At 40.5% G+C, this 10,259-nt stretch overlaps 1 non-coding gene across 1 annotated transcript in view; it reads left to right on the top strand.

The window, feature by feature from the left end:
• LOC104125808 overlaps positions 1–4,875 on the top strand; it is an 11,334-nt gene extending 6,459 nt beyond the window's left edge. Inside the window, exon 2 of the transcript XR_004841944.1 lies at positions 2,665–4,875. This is a non-coding gene — a transcript (uncharacterized LOC104125808). The remainder of the gene's footprint in view (positions 1–2,664) is intronic.
• Positions 4,876–10,259: the final 5,384 nt, after the last annotated feature.

Here is a 10,259-nt window from a genome sequence, read left to right as displayed (position 1 = left end):
AGACTTGTCAAACCACTCCCACACAAAAGCCCATGTGCCACCCGCTGTGAAGTAGTGTGCTCAGGGTGCGTAGACCCAGCACCTGTGCAGTGTTCAGTTAGCACTTAACCCTCCAGATTTTGCATAGGTATTAAAGGTGAAAAGTGCTATAGAAACACCATTTTGCTAATGCCTTAATCTGAATATCCTGATTTTGCAAGTGAGTACATTCATGAGAAGCATATAGTACCTTTAGATGATCTTAGCTGATGAAATAATTTGTCAATAAATCTTGGAGGTAAGCCCTAAGTCTGACACCATTACAAACATAGAGGTCATGAGTAGTTCAGAACCAGATTATATATTAAAACCTCCTCTGACAGCGTCGGTACTTCAGGCTGTGTTTGAACAGCAGTTATGATGGTTTGCAGACTTTCAGTTGGTACTGCGGTCATTTATCTTCCTCAGTTTTTACAATCATAAAGCTGATGTTTAACAACGCTAAGATACAAAACTAAGTCTAAGACCATTTTAAACCTCTCCCTCTCCCCTAGCTTGAGTGTTCTTAAATGGAACATATAATTTATAGGCTTCATAGAACAGGTTCATGAGTATTAAAAATGCGTCTGTAAATGTGAGGTAAATAGCCTCAATAGATCAAAGAGAAAATAAACGGTTACTTGATCAGCGTTCATTTTGGTCGTGAAATGTTATTTCCAGGGTAGGTGTTTTTTTGTGGTTTTTTTTTTTTTTTTTTTTTTTCCCCCCATGATGTTTTTTTTTTTTTTTTTTAAATGACGTCGACTCTCCTTTGTAGATTATGTGGGTTGTAACATAACTGTCACTTCTCCATCTAGTGCTTACCTGAGCGACTTACTCAGTTTGAATAGGAGTGCTCACCTCCTTGAGAGCAATCCTTGGGAGCTGACTGAATAAATGAAGGAGAGCCATTAGTGGAGGAATTATTATGTTCTCCCACTTCCTGCCAGGCATCTGCCTAGTGTTTTGCCTAGCTGGGCTTTGATGGGACTTTGATTTAGTAAATAGCTTTAAAAATCCTTCACATTTCATGGTTGTCCATGTGTGTGTTTTTTAAATTATTCATCTTGGGAACTAGGCTACTGGTAGTAATATTTCTAAAACCAGTCAAATTTGAATATTTGCGTAAGCTTTTAGAAGTGGATTTTTTCCTATATATTCAGAACGTGGTGTCCATAGTCTCTTTCTGACTTTTACATTGGCCAGCTTTTGAAATGTATGACTTGACTTCGTGAGGAACATCTTTTTCACCACAAGGATGGTCAAGAAGTGGAGCAGGTTGCCCAGAAAGGTGGTGAAATCTCTATCCTTGGAAGTTTTCAAGACCTGGCTGGGCAAAAGTCCTGAGCAACCTGGTCTGATCTTGCAGCCAGCCCTGCTCTGAACAGCAGGTTGGGCTAGAGACTGCCAGGATGCCTTCCAGCCACAGTTATCCTGTGACCATACTTGTCAGTCATCTCAGCTGGTGCTATCCTAGCATCTTTTATGCCATGCTGACAGATGTTTTATTAAGTGAAAGTCCCTAATGTTAAAGAAAACACAGCCCTCCCAGTTAATAATGAAGTTCAGATTTTGGACTCAAAACTTTAGGTTCTGTTGTAAGCAACATAACCTTTTTGATTTTTTGAAAGGAAGTTGCAGATTCCAGCTAGTTTCATAAAACGTTCTTTAAAAAGACAGAGGAATTTACTTCTTTCAAAGGGACTCTCACTATGAGACAGCTTGATTTTCATTTGAAGTTGTTTTTTGTTTGTTTTGGTTTTTTTCAAGGAGGATCTCAGCTGAAAACTTAACTGGTGTTTTACTGAAACCAAAGGCCGCCTCTGGGGAGTGTAGTGCATGCCAATATCACTGAAGGAGTAATTTCTAAGCAAAAATTGTCTAGGTTTATTCCCAATATTTTTTGTCATGAAAGTTTAAAAATTCTTAGCAATAAAATTCAGAGAAAAAACCTGAACTAAACCCCTAGTTTTGGACAGTATTTCCTCCTTAAAACAAAGAAAACCCCCCAACACCACCAACATCCTGTCCTCTCCCTGAGCCATCCTCTAGAAACCAACTTCTTCCCATCCAGTTCTTCCCATAAGTCACTCAAACTCTGATTCTGTCCTGTTTAGTTCTGAAATCCGAGAAGCACAGTGACACTGCTGCTCTCTGCTATCTTCGACACCAGAGGGGCAAGGACAAGAAGTGTTACTTCCTTTACTCTGCATCATCCTCTGTCTCTGCTGTTTTGCAAGTTACAGATGCCCAGTATGATTTCAACCTGTTATTCCAAACGGCCCCTTTTGACTTACAGAAATACACCGTGTTGTTTCTTTGTGGAAACGTTTTTGCCAAGAGAGAAAGTGCATTCTAACAAGTATGGATGGCAACAGAAAGAAAGAAAATATCTTTTCAGTTCATACCAATATTTAAGTTCTATGTAATGTCTGTGTTCTGATAATGCTAGTTACGCTGTTAGGTTCAGAGCTGCTCATCGGTTAAGTTCATCTCCCTTCTAATGTCTTGCCCCGTGAAGCATTGAGTGAACAGATGCCTCCATGAATCTTTGCGTCGATGACTTTTTGTTTTGTTCAGAACAGTTGCTTTGTATTCACGCTTACAGTTTATACAGCCTATAATGCTCTTTTGTTTTATTTGCAGATTGTCATAAGCATAGGACTCATGTTTTATGTTGTTCACCGAGCTCAAATGGAACTGAATGCAGCTATTGTAGCCTGTGAAATGGAAATGAAGACATCGCTTGTTAAAGACAGTCAACCGAGCATCACTGGTTCAACCACATACTGCAACAAAAGGACAGTAGCATTCTCTGGAGGAGGTGTCAATATTGTGTGATTTCAAGTATTAATATTAAGGTTTTGTGAACCTAAGCTGTTGCCTAGAAATATCTATGGACAATTCAACTAGTTTTAAAAAAAAATTACAAGTGGTTACAGGTTGTACTGTGGCACAAACCAACCGACCAGCTCTTCAGTTGCACACGGGGTGACTTCTAGCAAGAAAAGAAAGATGGTGAAGTAACTTAAGATGTAAATGCAAATTCAGCTGCACCTTTGGTCATTTATTATGCCTGTCATGGCCTGTAGTCTGCACTTTAGGTTTTTTTCCTTTGCTTCTATAAACTGAGAAATGCTTCTATAAACTGAGAAAAGTAGCACAGAGGTAAATATTTTTCTGCTTAGCATTATTTATAAGGCTGAATAATTATATGCAGTAGAATTTTATTACTGATAAAGATGAATGAGAAAGTATGCAATTCAATGTATGTTATTCTTGAATGTGCTTTTGCTTTGGAATTGCTTCCAGAACTTGGAGTGTATTATTTAGCTAATGATGGGACCATTTGGCTTTTCCTTCATTTTTGTTTTTTTAAAGAAAAAAAAAGAGCCCGATAAAAAGTTTGGTTGAATGTATTTTTGTAAGTCATTAAAAATGTTGCGGAGCCATGCACATGTATTCACACAAGCTTAAATCCTACATTGTGGGACTGAAGTGCTCTTAAATAACATTTTAAGTTACACTGTGTAATATGCAAAGTAAAAGGGAAAATACAGAAGTTATAATAGATTGCAGTGACTCTTTGAAGGAGACGTCATGACTTAACTCTTGCATTGGTTTTGCCACCTTGGTGATTGTAACAAAGGGCTGTTCCACGTTAGTCCTATTTATAATATTTTTAATTGTTAAAAGGTTGGAGTTTTTCAACTCACATGACTGCATGTGGTAAGGCTTCCAGAACAGGGAGCTAAATCTCTCCTGTAAACAAAAAGATGGCATACTGGCAGTACTAACTTTACATGAAGGTGGCCTTTATTTTGTAAGTGAATCTCCCCTCCCTTTAAAAAGCTTTAAAAATTCACTTTGGTTGGCATGTTTTTTTCTGAAAGTTTTACATTTTTTAAAAGATGCAATCTATTATAAATTTCATCAGAGTGAAGAAATGAAAACTAGAGGTTCTCCTTGGAAAAATAAATAGTCCAGTAGTGGAGGAGGACAGTAATGTCTTTGAGACTCAGGAATTCTGACTCCATTTTTGCAAGACAACACTGTATTGGATAACACTCCTTTTACATGTGCTGTGGACTGTTTTTCACTGCATTTGAATAGACTGGATAACCTGCTAGCAACTTGTGTGTGTGTGTAAAAGGAAAACAATAATGCCTGAACACAATGTCTTGTATGTGCGAGTTTCATGTAGATACACGTACCAATGTTCAATCGCTCCAACATGCGCAAGTCATCTGATACAAAAATAATGTAATATATTGCTTATTTTGTAGTTATTTTATGTAAGTTTTTAAGGATGCTTTCAGTCTTCAAGCTTTTATGTTATTTTCTAACAGTATGAATGTGCCTCCTTTTTGTAAGGCTGTTTGTTGGGTTCAACCATTCTTGTCTTGTTGAGAATAGCAGGACTTCGAGGCTGTTGGGAAGCAGAGATTTGATAGCCTCTGACAGTCTTGCTGTGAGGATGTACAGGACTCGCATAGCGTGACATCTACGCATTCCTTGGTAGTGAAAATTCAATTTTGTTCTTTAAATATGTATCCTTTGCAGACTGCTTTTCTTGGGTCTCGTGACCTAAGGAACTGAACTAGTTAAATGAAACAACAGAGTTCAGATTGCCGCCTTTTTGTTGTTTTGGAGCTTGTTTTTTGTTTGTTTGGTTTGTTTTTGAAAAGGCAATCTGTATATACCTGGGAGTGTTCATTTACACATCTCTGCCTCTGACAGCTCCTGTGTGAAAACAAGAGAGCCAGATAACTTTTTGATGACGTTATTTGTCATCATAGTATAATCGAGCCCTTTCTTAACTAAAGGTTTTTTATTTTTTTTGTTTCTTGGAAAGAACAACCCTTCAATAAATGAACTGATCTGAACTTTGCTCCGTCTTGCCAAATCAACAATAGTGTTTTGAAGAGGGTGTCTCTTTGCATTTTTTAACTAACTTAAGATTGTGTTGATTATTCGAGAACATTTCCCAAACACGTATTTTGAAGTGCTTTTATTTCCATGACATTTTGTAACCAGAGTAACTTCACTATGTGAACACTTTTGTAGTATGGAATTAGTTCTTAAGACTTTTGCATTTTGCTTGATACTTGTAATATTTGTGTACAAGTTAATGGGAAATGTGCATTAAAAGGAACTTTTCTGTACCATGCCAATCATAATTTTATACAATAAATTCACTCAAATTTCTTTAAAGGAATATGTATTAAATGTTTAGGCCGCTATGAAGTAGTTGGAAAGAAGGTGCAGTGGAGTGTCATCTTTACATATGCATGCAAAGATAGTTGTCTACATTAAATGACTAACAAGTTAGGATTTAAGGAGGAATTTTGTTGTTGGGGAGGTACTGACAAGGGAAAGACACTTGGGGTTTTGTTGTGGGTTGGTTTGTTTTTTAAATTAAATACATGCTTAATTCTGTTAAATACTTGGAAGGTTAGGTATTTGTAGCTGCCTTTTTGATAGAAGAATAAGCATATGTGTGCTTATGAGAAATGTGCTACTGAACCAGAAGAGGATTGGTATTTCTGAATGCAAAAGTAGTAAAAGTGATGGGACTTTTTTTTTTAGATAGTTTCCCTACCTAGTGCAATTAAAAAATAAGAGGCTATGAATCCAGTTTAAATAATGTGGCAAGTCACCATCATGAATATTTTCTGAGTTGCCATGATGGTGAAATTTCTGCACTTTGTATATGAAATGTAGCTAAATTGCAGGTCATACAGAAGAAGAAATCTCTCTTAGCTGCTTGACGCCAGTTTTCCTTCCTCCTCCTTGTGGTAAGTGCAACTGTGTAATAAATCTGTCAAAGTTTAACTTCATACTAAGCAGCTGTGAGGAAAATGCTTTTTTGTCCAAGAGCTTTATACACTATTTTTGTACTGACTTTTGCACAATAACTTCAACAAGCATTGCTGAGGTCAAATTTGAAGAATGGAAAAACTGCTCTCGCACAGTGCGTGGTCAGTGTCACGTATCGCATCCTTCGCATTCATTTTCAGCTCTTCACGTGAGACTGGTATGATTTGGGTTTTCACTGACCAAGATTACTGGAGTCATCAGAGGCCTTGTAAATAATGTAGGATATGATGCTTAAGATGAAACACTGTAAATGTGTTCCCATTCACTCTGGTCATTCTTAATGACAGAAGCAAATAGCTCGAGTAGCTCTGACAGGCTTCCTCACTATCATAAATTCAAACTTGGTACTGGTCCCATCTACATAAGAAGATGGTTTGGGCATGAGGGAATAGAACTGGAAGTGCAGAGGGGAAGCTGGTGCAAATTCTGCCTCTGCTGGGGAAAGCAGCTCGTCCCTGCCCTCTCCAGTCCCACAGAATTAGAGTGATGTGCCTGGCAGCATAGGGGTGATGGATCTAACATGTCCTTTCTTCATGGACATTAGCATTTGTCTCGTGCTATCCTGCTATATTGATTTTTAATTTATATTAATTTCTTAGTGATAAGTAGCAAGAAATAACCAAGTCTGCAGTTTAAATCATGTTCATTTCCTCCTCCTATAGATTATTCTGTCGCATTGCTAAACTTAAAACTACATTTTGATGAAGTCTTATGTTCGTTAATGTAAGTGAAGTCCTCCTTGCTAGCCGAGTGACTAATGTGTAGCTGGTTGGATCTGGATTCTCGATTCGTTTGGAAAATTAGCTGGGCAAGATCTGCTGTTGTGAGTGCACAAAGTCCTCTAACTTTCCTTCTAATTATTTAGAACTTTAGATATATTGTGAAAGAAATTAGCAGAATAGGTTTATTATACAGAGGGGTTTTTTATCCTGTTTAGCTTTAGAAAAAAAAAGGTTACTAGCAAGATAGGAGAAGAAGGATTTGTTTTGTCCTGATCCCGGGATTGGATACTGGGTGTCATTCCTTTTTGGAGATGAGAACGTTGCCAAGATGTAGCACACCTCAGCTTAGGTGAGTCAAGGTAATTAGGTGCCTGCTTTGGTGAAAAGGATGTAAAACGTGTATCTTCAGGTTAATATGGTAACTTTTTTTTATCATATAACCTGCAGACCAGCACAGTTTGTCATTGGTGGCTGCAGTGAGTTGCTTCCCACCCCTCCTCATACTCAGGAGGGGGAATCTAGAGAGCTGAAAGTCTTTCAAGCTGAAGGGGAAGAAATAATAGTCTGAGCACAGCTGGCATGGTTTGTGGAGGTTAAATTAACCTTAATGTTGCCAGAACTGTGAATACATGTAAGTGCCTTGTTGTTGTAACTGCCGAATGCTTTGACAGCTTCTGCTGCTTTCCGCAGGAGGGTAGCTGGGTGAGCTCACCTAGAGGTCAGTCAGCATTTTCTCCTCTGGAGAATTTTATCATGCTTTGACTTTTGGACCTCTTAACTTCTGAAATGGTCTTTTGACAAATTTTGCTGACGTTCCTCTAATTAGCATGGTTTAGTTTGTCTTAGTAACAGGGCAAGATCAACTGGGGTGCAAAGATGTATGTACCGAGTGGTGTTTGTGCAGTGCACCTGGCCTAAGCAAGAACTTCTGTAGGGCAATGCGCAGGAGCTCGATCTGCTGAATGTGAGGTGTTTCCCTCTGTTCCCAGTGAGCTATAACTGTTTCCCTTAAAGGTTGTGGGTGGGTGAGTGGGAGGAAGGAAGGAAAGGCCTGTGGTGATGGACTATTCTAATTGCAAATTTTCGCTCTCTGCCTTAGAAACTCAATTGCTTCAGATCACATTTAACGTGAGAAAGGGTAGGTGGCGAGGGAATAGACTAATGAGTTCTCCAACTGTGATTTTTTTGTGAGGGAGTAACAATTTGCTTCAGTACACGATGAAGCACCCAGATGGTAGAGGGGTGGGGTTTTTTGTAGGATTTTTGGGGTTGAGGAAGGGTGAGGGTATGTGCTACTGGAAGCAAATAAAGCAAAATGACAATGATAGGAAGTTAATGCCGATTCTTTTGAACGTTGACTTCCTATGACTGTTCTGGATGTCTTCTACAGCTACAGGGGATAGTGTCTCAGAAGCAGCTAGAGTAAGAGCATCTGGGCTTCTGGAGGGCTGCTGAATACGTACCCCTGTCTCCAGGGCTTGCTTTTGTTACCTGGGCTAGCAAAGTCCAAATCCGCAGCAGTGGATAGCTCTGGAAGAGGAACATTTGCCCTGTTGATATCTTGTGCAGCAGTATAGGGCGGATGGTTTGCCTGCGTGAAAGGCTTCCTTTTTGCCTTGTTCTGCTTCGCCCAGCTCCAGCGGTAGCTGGGTGAGGAAGAGCTGGGCACTTGCCATTTACTTTTCCACCAGTCAGGATGGCAGGGGTTGCTGAGTAGAAGCCAGAGGTTGTTCTTTTGTTCTCAAACCACTTTCTGAGTAGTTTCCTTTCCCTATGTGCTAAAAAAAGAAACAAACCAAAAACCAACCAACCAACCAAAACCCCCCAAAACCAAAAACCACAAAACAAAAAAACCCCAACAAAAAAACCTCCACCATCACCCAAAAAACCTTCAGAACTGCTAAAATTCATACCAGTAAATTAATATCCTATATATTCTCCTGCAGCTGTAAATCGTGGTAGAAGATGATATTTTGTGTTCAGCCAGCTGTAGTAATCTCTTCCATGCTCAGTGGTTCCTGAGCCAAATGAAGTTCTCCTGCTGCTGAGCTTGTGAAGGTGCAGTATTTGGTAGTGTCATGGTTTAACCCTGGCTGGAAACTAAACACCACGCAGCCACTCGCTTGCTCCCCCCACAGTGGGATAGGGGAGAGAATGGGAAGGGTAAAAGTGAGGGAACTCATGGGTTGAGATAAAGACAGTTTTACAGGTAAAGCAAAAGCCACGTGTGCAAGCAAAGCAAAGCAAGGAATTCATTCACCACTTCCCATGGGCAGGCAGGTGTTCAGCCATCCCCAGGAAAGCAGGGCTCCATCACGTGTAACGATGACTTGGGAAGACAAACATACTCACTCTGAACATCCCCCTCTTCCTTCTGCTTCCCCAAGCTTTATATCCTGAGCATGACATCCTATGGTGTGGAATAGCCCTTTGGCCAGTTGGGGTCAGCTGTCCTGGCTGTGCCCCCTCCCAGCTTCTTGTGCACCTGGCAGAGCTGAGAGCTGAGAAGTCCTTGGCCAGTCTAAGCCCTACTTAGCAACAACTAAACCATCAGTGTGTTATCAACATTTTTTTTTTGTACTATATCCAAAACACAGCACTGTGCAAGCCACTATGAGGAAAACCAACTCTATCCCAGCCAAAACCAGGACAGTATCCACCCCTTATTCCATACAATTTATGTCATGCTCAGGTCTCCACACTATCCAATACATCCTCATTAACCAACCACACCCCCCCCGCCTTCCCATGATATATTACACGGATATCATTCCCTTAGTCCATGGACCGCCCTTGTAATATGTCCATAAAATGTCCAGAAATGTCCACAAAATGTCCACTGGGTTAATTTAGTCCAAGACTTTGGGCTCCATCTCTTATGCTGGTCACTCAGGACAGGAGAGGTGATGTGTTGCATGGAGTTATTGGGCACCAAAGCCAGCTCAGGTCACTGCTGCACTTGCACTGCTTCTTGTAAGGCTTGTTCTCCATTGGTTCAGGTGTCTCTTACTCTAGTAATTCCTACAACTTGCAACTCAAGTCATGGGTTACAACAATTTAAGGTATATCCATTACAGTCTCCACCCCTGGTCCCTTTGGGCCAGCTTATAGGGTTTAACATTGCAATGAACTCCTCCCCTTGCTCCTAGCCTGGCCAGCAACAAGGGGTTCCTGCTAAATTCCCATACATGCAACTCAAATCCCAGGCTACAACAATTTAAAGGCAGTTCCATTACAATCTCCACCCCTGGTCTCTTTGGACCAGGCCTCAGGGTTTAACATTTTGATGAACTCTTCCTCTTGCCCCTGCTCTGGCTTGGACTTATCCACAGCCTGCAGTCCCTTAAGGCTATACCGACTCCAAGTGGAGCCTTATCTATAAGCCACAGTCTCTCCAGATGTATACCCACTGTGGCATGGACTTATCTACAGCTGCAGTTGCACCTGTTCCAGCGTGGCCTTCTCCATGGGTCACAATGCCTTCAGAGATAGACCTGCTCCAAGGTGGCCTTACTCCCAGCCACAGTCCCTTCAGAAATGAACTTGCTCCAGCATGGCCTTACCCATGGCTGTCATGCTTACACTGCTCTGTTATTAGCTTATCTACTGGAGCCTTATCTATAAGCCACAGTCTCTCCA

The sequence above is a fragment of the Egretta garzetta genome, unplaced genomic scaffold (genome assembly GCF_000687185.1).
Source record: "Egretta garzetta isolate BGI_Z169 unplaced genomic scaffold, ASM68718v1 scaffold154, whole genome shotgun sequence".
Taxonomy (NCBI): domain Eukaryota; kingdom Metazoa; phylum Chordata; class Aves; order Pelecaniformes; family Ardeidae; genus Egretta; species Egretta garzetta.
The sequence above is the reverse complement of the archived record's forward strand: the minus strand, read 5'-3'. Positions and strand labels throughout refer to the sequence as shown.